We start from the raw sequence: 13,838 nt of genomic DNA on the forward strand, positions 1-13,838 counted from the left end.
CTCCAGATGTTGATGAACTACACATCCCAGGATGCTTTGCATTCGTTTTGCTATGTGGCCATGCTGAAACTGATGCAAGGCATGCTGGGATGTGTAGTTCATCAACATCTGGAGGGCCGGTGTTGCCCAGCCCTGATATAGGTGGATGTTTGTGTTTTTTTTTGTATTGGTGGTTGGGTGTGGATGTGAAAGTACAAGTAGAGAAGTAAGTAAAAAGCTCATGATGCATGAAGTTTGGTGAGAATTCCATGTAATTATATGAGACGTTGTAGTTTGGTGAGCATGATATGATTGTGTGTATGTTAGAAACAAGGTTATGTAGAAAGGATATGTGTAGTAATGAAGTATAAAAATAATTAAATATACTTTCTTGACAGATATCCTTAAAATATGGACTGTTAGCATACATTGCGGAACACTTTTTGGAACCACTGTGTTATACTGATTTTTTTTTGTGCCATGAAGCTTATATTTGGTAGTACATAGAGGCCCTTACAACTGTCTGCCTTTTGTCTTGGGGTTTACAATATATCTCGCTATGTTTTTGCTCATTATAATGTCATATTAAATGATACATATATCAGACCCTAATAAATATCACTTTTGTATATGCTCTATATATGCTCTATATATGCTCTATATATGCTCTATATATATATATATATATATATATATATATATATATATATATATATATATAGAAGACTTGCGGTGGGGCACTCGTGGCAATTGTAGAGAAGCAAAAAGATTTGCCAGCTGGTTTTCAAGCAGCAACGTTTCAATTTATTGTTCAAATTGTCGTCAGGTTACGACAATTTGAACAATAAATTGAAACGTTGCTGCTTGAAAACCAGCTGGCAAATCTTTTTGCTTCTCTACAATTGCCACGAGTGCCCCACCGCAAGTCTTCTATATCTGTTTTGTGCTGGCACCGGCGTAGCTGTATTTTTGTCACAAGGAGTGCCAAACCCCTGCTCTCTCTCTCTCTCTCTCTCTCTCTCTCTATATATATATATATATATATATATATATATATATAAATAAAACCAGATATGGGGGGTCCCATTTCTGCGCTCAAGTACTGAAGAGCAGCACCTCTGAGGGATCCTCTGTTAGGTAGGATCCAGGGAATTGAAATGAAAAAAGAGTGGGGTTTCAGAGGGCGCTAAAGTAACATGTCAATTTCACTAAAAGAATGGTATTTAATACAACCACAGTTAAAATTTGACATAAAAGTCACCCACTTGGGTGTTGCAATTACATGTAATCACAAATTATACCGTTCTGGTGAATTAATGCATATAATCACAATTGGATCAATAACACTGGTGGATTGATCAGTTCAGAACGGAAGGCCCAACGCGTTTCATCATGTTCATGACTTCATCAGGGGCAGTGGAACAATTAAAACAACTGTGAATCATAGTACAAAAAATGAAATTAACATTCCAGATAAAAATAATTTTTTTGCAGATAAAAACAGAAGCAGAAACAGGTTTCAGAGCAAGGAGGAGAAGGAAAAGACAACACTGGTCTATGAACAAAGATGTCACCATTAAACTCATATTGGATAGGATCACCAGTATGAGAAGGAGTGGAATTAAGTGGATAATGAGAACACATACCTATGTTATTCTGAAAAAAGTATCCAGAGTAAATTTCTCAATAATACCCAGAAAGACAATTGTTCAATAGAAAAAAGAGGGACCAACCAAGGTTGGTGTGGAGCGCTTGCCAGGGGTGGTTTAATCAAATACAGCAGCTGCTTAAGGGAGTAGTCAGCTCCCAGATAGGAAAAAGGTTTAAATAAAAAGTGAAGCAGCGCTGATACTACAATGTAGCAAATTTATTTCACAATAAAAACAAGAATAAAATACATTAAAATGAACCAGATGGTGCAAAAATTGACAAATATATGTAAAGACTGGACCCAATATTATAGTCACCAATGGTGGAGGGTGGTGGGACCTGCTCTGATCCAGAGGAATTGGAGGGAGTCCTTTACGGCCACTTGAATGGTGTCCTGAAGCGAAGATGTTATTATGGACTACAACCGATGGCAAGAGTGGAATTAGCCTGATCGGGAGTCCCGCTGATGTAGATGGTCAGGTATCCAGACAAGGAATCTTGGCTTGAGACTCTCAGAATGGTGGGCTTTGGATCAGAAATTTTTAGCAGGTGGAGCAATCCTTAGTGCAGGTGGAGATCTTAGAGGTGATGAGGGTCCAGGCAAGGGGTGTCACCAACGCGTTTCGCAGTTCTCAGACTGCTTTGTCAAGGTGTCTGTTTGGGTCAATGGGAGCCATTTTTATACCTGACTTCCCATGTGTTGATATGCATACCACATTGGTTCAAAGTACAAAAATACATAAAACATTAAATAGAGTTACTCGGAGACAAAAGGCATTAAACATAATTATATATTAATAATTAGGTGGCTGTTTTAATTTGAATATAAGTCAGAAAACGTGTTTATAAAGCAGGGAGTATATAAAGCACTTCCGGGTTAGTGCTCGATCGTCACTGGTGCAATAACTTCCGGTTTAGCGCTGATCACTTAGAGAAACCTATTATTAGGACATAGGATAGTGATGTAACTTATAGTGTGTTTATTTGGAAAAGTGGCTAATACACAAGGTAGTGGCCCAGTTACTAACACATATCCTGTCACTGTAAAGACGTGATGTTTGTTTAGATTGCAAAAACCGGAAGTGACGTTACGCCCGGCTTTAGTCGGTGCGTACGTCACATCCGGTCTTATAGTGTACCAGTCTGGTTGCCATGGGTACCTGGCTGGATCGGAAATGACGCTACGCCAGACTTCGGCGCGCACGTCATATCCGGTCTCGTTATATTACAGCCTGATGGTAGTACATCTTTCCGGCTAGCTGGAACGCAGAATGCGTGTCACATTAAGCGCTCATCATATCCGGATGTCAATTCTCGCGTGTGTGTTGTCTTGGTAACACTTGCAAGTTTCTGAGTACATATTGCGTCCGGAGTGTGGCGCTTTGGTGAACGTTGTCATGGCAACTAACGGGGAATAGTGAGGCACATATCGTTTTTATATGTCAGACATATGATTGTTTAATAGAAGCTACACACAAATTAACAAAACATGAGTATAAAAGCCGTTTGTAAATATTGAATTTAAACGCATTCATAATTGAAGTCCAATTACATACCCAAAAGGCTTGATATTCTCCAGCAATATGCGATAGTGGGCTCAACGAAAAAAGGCCCGTACAATCTAATAATGGAATCAATAGCTGAATTTTAGCTTAATAGAAAAATAAAAATCGATACAGACAACTATAATGATCCTGGGAAAAAGTTTCATACAATCTAATCGTTGAATAATTTTATAGTATCATTGAAAAAACCGCAATCATTAAATATAGCATGATTTTTTTTTAAATTCAATAATTTTTATTATTATTTTTGCATATAACAAAGAAACCCCCCCACATATAAAAAGGATTGGATGACAGATGGAATTGCAAGTCCAATTATACAGCAAACAGAGTAGTAGTGGAACAAAAAGCATAGCCGAAATGGACATTCTAAAAAGGTACACTGCTGCGACGTGGTACAGGATATATGTATAAACCCGAGGGCGCCTACTCGGGTAGAGATTAAGGTGATACCTTATATGAAGCAATCATGCTCACTAGAGGGGAGCATTTAGTTTGTAGCAGAAATTAACCTACAGCTATTTTATTAGTTACGAAGCAAAGCCATCCATCACGGTTACCAGAACACTAAAACAAATCGCACCCCCCAAAATGCCCAAATCAAACCACCCCTCATAACCCCCCACCCTGTACTACCCATCCCCAACTAGGGTGCACTTGGATCCCTAAACTATAGCCCCAGCCCAAACTTTAACTATCTATCTGACCCCTACCCCCCTCCCAGCTTACTATACTAACCCTCCCCCCCCTCCCCTGCTGATACAGGATCTTAAATTAAATTAACGTGGTGACTTGAGGGCAGTTCCCCCAGGCTCCAAAATCATCAATTCAATATTTGGCGTCCCCACTAGATATATGTCTACTTTTCCCATTCTAAACTGGCATATATAATGGAACATTTTGTGCAAAAGGGTACACGGGAACAGTTAGAGCAGGCCTAACAAAAAACAAATTTACATGAGGGCATATCGGTACGAAACGGTTATAGCCTAGTTATAAGGGTACATATTAATTAAGTCAGAACCAAGAGAGTTGCAAAGACATTGTATTTTTCCAAGTAGCATGCGGATCTAGTCGTGCCAACTCAGCAGTCCCAAAAAAGGATCTGTATATATCGATGCGAAGCTAATCGGGCCAGTTCTTCAGTCCCAGGAAGGATCTATATGTGGCATATAGTAGGTGATTTGGCATCCACTTGTAGACTGGAGTGGGATCGAGACTCTTGTAAAGCATAGTCCAGAATTTCAAAACTTCTCTGAGAGGTAGCAGGTATATAAACGGATGTTTAATCGTAGCGTCAGGATCTATAAGGGTGAAGCATGGTATAGAAGCAGATCCAGAGAGGTGCAGCAGGCTGTTGGGAGTCACAGAATCTTCAAATATTGTTACAGGATAGTGAGGAGACGGAAACATATCCACACAAACTGTTCCCAGCACGTGCTCCATCACAGGATACATAGAGGCTGTATCAGAATGAGTCAGAGACATAGAGTCCATGGACATGGAGTATTCCCCTCGAGTATGTAGAGCCTCATCCTTACCCACAGAAGCAACAGGAGCAAGGTCCTGGGGCGCATTGGCAGTAAATGCAATAGGAGGGTTCTCATAAGCATATGGAGTACCCAGGGCACAGTCATGTAGTACAGACAGCTCCCGACACAGCCTGTCAGCAGTATCATTTATAGCCTGTAGTATACAATGTAAAAGGCTCACCATTTTAGCGTCAGGATTGTACAGATCTTAGTCCAGATGTAATACTCAGTCCACTTGTCAGGTAAGGGAGACCTTTAATCAGATTTGCAGGCTCAGAAGAAGTGATGAGCGCTCTTGGATCCCAGTCTGCGTGTAAGTCGCGTCACAGATGTATCCCAGGTCAGGGGCGAGACGACCAGTGCTGCACCCGCACCTCCAGCCAGCCAAGCAGCGCACCTCAACAGAGGCGTCCCCCGCTCACCGCTGTGAATTCACTGGAGGGTTGCCGGCCACCACCCCCCGCCAGACCGCCGGACCAGGCACCTGCGCCGCTTAGATGAGAGGGCGCGCTCCTGGGTCTCCAGAGCCGCCAGCGGATCCAATATGGCGCCCGCACCAGGAGGATAGAACAGCCAGTCAGGCCTGCACCGTCGTTCAGCTCTTTGTGTGCCGCCCAGACAGGAGAAAAACAACACGGGGGATCATGAGCAGCTCCGGAGCCTGTGGGGGGTGCTTTGAAGGTTGCTGGGACCACGGGGAAGGATATTTAATGAGGATCTGAACGGAGCTCTAGCTCCCCGCGTCCGCTCGTGTTGCCGGCCAAGCCACGCCCCCAAATATAGCATGATTACCGCTAAGATTACATATTCAATTGAATATTAAGAGTGCTTCAACTTCATTAAAGCCAACCGGTAAGGGCAAAAAAATAATGCTTAAACAGAAGTCCTGGGGTAAATGTCCCAGCTTATATTGCATGTAAGCTTAACAGAGAAGAAATTCACAATTGCATTAGGGCTATACTTACAATAGAGTCCAATGAGGATGTGCGCACAGCATGAATCCACCACAGTGAATGAATGGGTCTCACTCAGTGCGGGCTTATATGGTACTAAGTAATGACATCACTTCCTGTATTCTCAGATTAGATATCCTTAATATATATAGCTAATAAATTAATTAGTTCATAATGACCGGGTTATAATAAACCCCGCAGTCTATGTAAACTACTATGTGTAGTGACAAAAAGTGCAGCCTAAAGCTGGTGGAGAACAGCGCTAATTAATGCAGGTGGAACGCATCTAAGCAGTGGCGTGCGTTCCACTTGGCGGCCATTTTCTTCCGGTCAGCTATCTCTAATGTTCGGCGTGACGTCGGTGGAACGCACGCCTCACTTCCCTGCGTTCCATCTGGTGGCCATATTGAAATAGAGCGCACTGAAACGGTTTCTGTCCTGAAGACGGGCTCCGGCCCGAAACACTGTAGACATTTTACAGTAAAATTCGGTTCACAAGTACCTGGAGTGACACTATTCATTGTCCATTATATTCATGCACTGGATCTTCCAGCTGACAGCGGGCACCCAGGCCAAGGTTCTAAGTGGAGCAGGAGCCAGTGGGGAGTGATGGACTTTACTGCACTATATATATATATATATATATATAATTTTCGATTGGTCCGGCACTCCCTTAGCTGCAAAATATACCTTGCTTATGGTGCCTTCAGTTTGCCTGTAACACAGGCTGGATATATGGTGGTTACACAGCGGCACTCAGAAGTCTTGAAAAAGGTGTAATAAAAGTCCTTTATTGCGCCCAACGGCGTTTCGGGGATCTCTCCCCCGTCTTCAGGGGCTTAGTGGCTTAAAAACAGTGTTCACATACAGAGTATATATAGCAGGAACAATGAACATACATTTAAAAACAATTGATCTCACCTGTCCGGCGTCGCCGCCCTCTCCGGAAGTCTCCCACGTGGGTATCTCCGTCAATGGTGTTGGACGGCGGCGCCGGGCTGTGACATCATCACACAACAAGATCTGGTTGCCGAGCAACTCTCTGCAGCCGGCTGTTAATGAAAACAACATAACGGACTTAGCGCATATACTACCAAAATTGATATAAACCTTGCTGTGGCAAACATTAAAAGTACATATAATAAAAACATGAATTAAAAACTTTGTTATGCTGCCATATAGCGAGTCCCCATGTTGCAGTATAACATATAATAAGGTACCGCTAATTTATGCAGTAAATCTGCATTGTCTAAAACATAAAATTATGTATATCTGACTGCACATGGGGCGCTACTGGAGAGCATAGGTACATGACAAGAAATGCATAACTATAAATTCCTACAAGAAGCATTGTAAGCCCAGGGCTTCATTTAACCCTTTGGGTGCCAAGGTGTTTAATGTAAAGATCCATCTGCTTTCCCTCTGTAACAGGATTTTATCCCTGTTACCCCCTCTCAGTGTCAAAGGAACATGGTCAATGATTATGGCCCTAATGCTGGGCACTGAATGTTTATTCTGTGCCCAGTGTCTGGCCACAGGTTGATCGCTGTGCCCGCTGGCTAGTGCCTGTTTTATCGCACTACGATGTTGTGCCATGCGTTCACGAAATTGCCTCTGTGTCTTGCCCACATAGGACAAGCCACACGGACATGTCAACATGTAAATAATATAGGTGGTGGTACATGTCACCGAGTGTAAGATTTTAATCCTTTTGCCAGTTTGGGGGTGGTTGAATGTTTTACTTGGAATTAAGGTATTGCAGGTAGTACACCCTAGACATCTGTGACAACCTATTTTCTGGGTTAAGAAATGGGTATGCTGTTTCTTTAATAGTGGGGTTATGTCTAATTTCACCACTTGATCCCTTATATTTCTACCCCTGGTGTAACTGGGTAAGAGTCTATTGTTTTGCAATAAGGGTAAGTCTTGATCCTGACTAATCATCGGCCACCATCGTTTGGCTTTCTTGATGGTTGGTACCGTATCAGTGGTGAATTTGTTGACCCATGGAATTACTTTACCCATGTTTTTGCTAGGTCTAGCTTCCATGGTTTTTTGTCGGGGTATGTCCAATACCTTCCTTTTTAAGTGACCCAATTCTGTCCTGTCATACCCTCTCTCTACGAATTTATCGACCATCTGCTCTAACGCTATCTCAGTCTGGGCTGGATCAGATGTTATGCGTCGGACTCTGAGCAGCTGAGAATATGGGAGTCCTTTTTTGAGAGAGGGGGGATGGAAACTATTAGATTTTAAAATAGTATTCCTATCTGTGGGTTTCACAAAAATGGACGTGGATATAATACCATTAGTTTTGTCAATATTTATATCCAAAAAGTGAATGTTGTTATCACTAACATCATAGGTCAATTTAATCACACTATCTGTGCGATTGTGGGCATCCAATAAAGAACATAACTCCTCTTTAGCACCTTCCCAAAAAATGATGAGGTCATCGATAAATCGGAGGTATAAGCGAACCTCTGGTATTAGGGTGCCTCCGATATAAAACATGTCTTGCTCCACTGCATACATGAATGCGTTGGCGTACGATGGGGCCACCGAGGACCCCATCGCACACCCCGCTATCTGCAAGTAATACCTGCCATTGTAGGTAAAGTAGTTATGCATCAAAACCATCATTAGCAGCTCTAAAAACAACTGTATCGGGGGTCCCACATAATGAGCATTGTTGGTAACAAGTCGACGGACTGCCTCCACACCTGCCCCATGGGGGATGCAGGTGTAGAGGCTAGTCACGTCGGCTGTGCACATGAGAGTCTGTGTCGACAGTTGGCCCAACTCTTCAAGTGCATGTAGGACTGTTGTAGTGTCCTTAATATAAGAAGGGATTTTCTGTATACATGGATTAAGGATAGCGTCCAAGTAGACAGCTACTGGTTGATATAGGGAGCCTACTGCCGACACTATAGGTCTACCCGGAGGTCTGATAAGTGTCTTATGGACCTTGGGGACCGTATAGAACAATGGGACACGTGGATGTTCCACCTTCAAAGCTGAGCATAACTCACTTGTAATGTGTCCTGCTTGTCTGGCAGTGTCCAATGTCGCTTCCAAATCCTTCTTATAAATGTTGGTGGGATCCTTAGAGAGGGGACGGTAGGTGGTTGGGTCAGCGAGCTGTCTAGTGCATTCCTGGTGATAGTCCGCAATGTCCTGCACTACTACTGACCCTCCCTTATCTGCCCCTCGAATTACTATGTCAGTCCTTTCAGACAGAGCTTTAAGTGCCAGTTGTTCGCTTTTATCCAAATTGGAATGTACAGTACTGTGATGAGATGTTGACGGTGATGTGGAAGAATCATCAAGGATCTTGATATATGACTTAATCGTGTGGTTGAAACTTTGAGGATCAAATCTTGATCTTGGCAGTATTTTCTTTAATTGCGGTGGTATATCCGTTTCTGTCTGTGTCGACATCTGTGTCGACTTGCCGAAGTGTTCCTTTAATTTCAGCGTTCTATTCAGCTTGAACACTTCAACCTTATGCTGAAACGGGTCTGCCCTGGTGGTCGGAACAAACGACAGACCGTGTGATAACACTTTTGTTTCCAATGATGACAGTTGTTTTGTTGAAAGGTTAAATACCAGGTCAGATTTATCTAATTGTGATACCTTCTGCCTTTCCTGCCTCCGCCATTGTTGCGCCCGCCGCGTCCTCTTGTTGTTGTGGGGACTTGCGTTGTGCGGGCGCCAACCCCTAAAGGGGGAATACCTTGTCTTGACGTGGTGGTTTGGCTATCAGACTCACTGTAGGAGGTACTTGAGTCCTCTCTTGGTTGTCTGCGAAATCTCTGACGCTGGTTTCTTGCAGGATAATGGCGTTCCTGGCGTGGTTGACTGTTATTCAGCCAGGCATATACTTTCCTTTGCTCGTAATCCTGCTGTACCTTCTTTAATTTTTCTTTCTTATAATCAATCAATTCACGTTTATATTGGGTCATTTGAGACTCCAATTTCTGTATCCATTGGTTACTGGTGTCGTCAAACAGTGTCTGTTTGTGTGCCACCTCAAAGGTAGTCAATTGTTCCTTGATGTTATTGAGTTCACGTGTTGATTCTTCAATGACTAATAATAGCAGATCCATCGAGCACTTATTAAGTATCGCTACCCACCGTCGGCAGAAGTTGACATTGTATCTGCCGATGGTGGGCATATTGTGGACCCTAAATCCACGCGGTATCTGATTGTTGCGATAATAGTCGGATAAGCTGATGCCGTGATATTGGAAATCGCATTCCTTCTGTTTTAATTTTAACCACTGTTTATATAGTTGGTCACTTGTGGGTGGAACAGCGTCATCCTCCAATCTTTGTTGTACCAATATGGTACGTGCATCAACATCAGAAAAATTTAGACGTTCACTGGCATCTGATTGGATAAGTTCCAATATGTGGTCTGCATCAAGGTTGGAAGTCATGTCCCTGCTGATCGCAGTAGTGCGCCGGTTGCGCTGTCACTTTAAATGCGCCAAATGGTAGCGCTGGGGTTGCAGATATGGCAGCAAAACAAAAGTAGATGAACTGTTCAATACCCCGATATTGAGGGTTCAAATGTCCATTGCCACTTATGCTGGAAACAACTGCAGAGTGGGTGCCTTGGCTGTCCTCCCCTTGGTGCCTCCAATGCACCTGGGCAGGAAATACAATTTTCGATTGGTCCGGCACTCCCTTAGCTGCAAAATATACCTTGCTTATGGTGCCTTCAGTTTGCCTGTAACACAGGCTGGATATATGGTGGTTACACAGCGGCACTCAGAAGTCTTGAAAAAGGTGTAATAAAAGTCCTTTATTGCGCCCAACGGCGTTTCGGGGATCTCTCCCCCGTCTTCAGGGGCTTAGTGGCTTAAAAACAGTGTTCACATACAGAGTATATATAGCAGGAACAATGAACATACATTTAAAAACAATTGATCTCACCTGTCCGGCGTCGCCGCCCTCTCCGGAAGTCTCCCACGTGGGTATCTCCGTCAATGGTGTTGGACGGCGGCGCCGGGCTGTGACATCATCACACAACAAGATCTGGTTGCCGAGCAACTCTCTGCAGCCGGCTGTTAATGAAAACAACATAACGGACTTAGCGCATATACTACCAAAATTGATATAAACCTTGCTGTGGCAAACATTAAAAGTACATATAATAAAAACATGAATTAAAAACTTTGTTATGCTGCCATATAGCGAGTCCCCATGTTGCAGTATAACATATAATAAGGTACCGCTAATTTATGCAGTAAATCTGCATTGTCTAAAACATAAAATTATGTATATCTGACTGCACATGGGGCGCTACTGGAGAGCATAGGTACATGACAAGAAATGCATAACTATAAATTCCTACAAGAAGCATTGTAAGCCCAGGGCTTCATTTAACCCTTTGGGTGCCAAGGTGTTTAATGTAAAGATCCATCTGCTTTCCCTCTGTAACAGGATTTTATCCCTGTTACCCCCTCTCAGTGTCAAAGGAACATGGTCAATGATTATGGCCCTAATGCTGGGCACTGAATGTTTATTCTGTGCCCAGTGTCTGGCCACAGGTTGATCGCTGTGCCCGCTGGCTAGTGCCTGTTTTATCGCACTACGATGTTGTGCCATGCGTTCACGAAATTGCCTCTGTGTCTTGCCCACATAGGACAAGCCACACGGACATGTCAACATGTAAATAATATAGGTGGTGGTACATGTCACCGAGTGTAAGATTTTAATCCTTTTGCCAGTTTGGGGGTGGTTGAATGTTTTACTTGGAATTAAGGTATTGCAGGTAGTACACCCTAGACATCTGTGACAACCTATTTTCTGGGTTAAGAAATGGGTATGCTGTTTCTTTAATAGTGGGGTTATGTCTAATTTCACCACTTGATCCCTTATATTTCTACCCCTGGTGTAACTGGGTAAGAGTCTATTGTTTTGCAATAAGGGTAAGTCTTGATCCTGACTAATCATCGGCCACCACTGCCAGACAAGCAGGACACATTACAAGTGAGTTATGCTCAGCTTTGAAGGTGGAACATCCACGTGTCCCATTGTTCTATACGGTCCCCAAGGTCCATAAGACACTTATCAGACCTCCGGGTAGACCTATAGTGTCGGCAGTAGGCTCCCTATATCAACCAGTAGCTGTCTACTTGGACGCTATCCTTAATCACGGACCACTGTTGACATGTCCGTGTGGCTTGTCCTATGTGGGCAAGACACAGAGGCAATTTCGTGAACGCATGGCACAACATCGTAGTGCGATAAAACAGGCACTAGCCAGCGGGCACAGCGATCAACCTGTGGCCAGACACTGGGCACAGAATAAACATTCAGTGCCCAGCATTAGGGCCATAATCATTGACCATGTTCCTTTGACACTGAGAGGGGGTAACAGGGATAAAATCCTGTTACAGAGGGAAAGCAGATGGATCTTTACATTAAACACCTTGGCACCCAAAGGGTTAAATGAAGCCCTGGGCTTACAATGCTTCTTGTAGGAATTTATAGTTATGCATTTCTTGTCATGTACCTATGCTCTCCAGTAGCGCCCCATGTGCAGTCAGATATACATAATTTTATGTTTTAGACAATGCAGATTTACTGCATAAATTAGCGGTACCTTATTATATGTTATACTGCAACATGGGGACTCGCTATATGGCAGCATAACAAAGTTTTTAATTCATGTTTTTATTATATGTACTTTTAATGTTTGCCACAGCAAGGTTTATATCAATTTTGGTAGTATATGCGCTAAGTCCGTTATGTTGTTTTCATTAACAGCCGGCTGCAGAGAGTTGCTCGGCAACCAGATCTTGTTGTGTGATGATGTCACAGCCCGGCGCCACCGTCCAACACCATTGACGGAGATACCCACGTGGGAGACTTCCGGAGAGGGCGGCGACGCCGGACAGGTGAGATCAATTGTTTTTAAATGTATGTTCATTGTTCCTGCTATATATACTCTGTATGTGAACACTGTTTTTAAGCCACTAAGCCCCTGAAGACGGGGGAGAGATCCCCGAAACGCCGTTGGGCGCAATAAAGGACTTTTATTACACCTTTTTCAAGACTTCTGAGTGCCGCTGTGTAACCACCATATATCCAGCCTGTGTTACAGGCAAACTGAAGGCACCATAAGCAAGGTATATTTTGCAGCTAAGGGAGTGCCGGACCAATCGAAAATTGTATTTCCTGCCCAGGTGCATTGGAGGCACCAAGGGGAGGACAGCCAAGGCACCCACTCTGCAGTTGTTTCCAGCATAAGTGGCAATGGACATTTGAACCCTCAATATCGGGGTATTGAACAGTTCATCTACTTTTGTTTTGCTGCCATATCTGCAACCCCAGCGCTACCATTTGGCGCATTTAAAGTGACAGCGCAACCGGCGCACTACTGCGATCAGCAGGGACATGACTTCCAACCTTGATGCAGACCACATATTGGAACTTATCCAATCAGATGCCAGTGAACGTCTAAATTTTTCTGATGTTGATGCACGTACCATATTGGTACAACAAAGATTGGAGGATGACGCTGTTCCACCCACAAGTGACCAACTATATAAACAGTGGTTAAAATTAAAACAGAAGGAATGCGATTTCCAATATCACGGCATCAGCTTATCCGACTATTATCGCAACAATCAGATACCGCGTGGATTTAGGGTCCACAATATGCCCACCATCGGCAGATACAATGTCAACTTCTGCCGACGGTGGGTAGCGATACTTAATAAGTGCTCGATGGATCTGCTATTATTAGTCATTGAAGAATCAACACGTGAACTCAATAACATCAAGGAACAATTGACTACCTTTGAGGTGGCACACAAACAGACACTGTTTGACGACACCAGTAACCAATGGATACAGAAATTGGAGTCTCAAATGACCCAATATAAACGTGAATTGATTGATTATAAGAAAGAAAAATTAAAGAAGGTACAGCAGGATTACGAGCAAAGGAAAGTATATGCCTGGCTGAATAACAGTCAACCACGCCAGGAACGCCATTATCCTGCAAGAAACCAGCGTCAGAGATTTCGCAGACAACCAAGAGAGGACTCAAGTACCTCCTACAGTGAGTCTGATAGCCAAACCACCACGTCAAGACAAGGTATTCCCCCTTTAGGGGTTGGCGCCCGCACAACGCAAGTCCC

The sequence above is a fragment of the Crinia signifera genome, chromosome 4 (assembly GCF_055691185.1).
Source record: "Crinia signifera chromosome 4, ASM5569118v1, whole genome shotgun sequence".
Taxonomy (NCBI): Eukaryota; Metazoa; Chordata; class Amphibia; order Anura; family Myobatrachidae; genus Crinia; species Crinia signifera.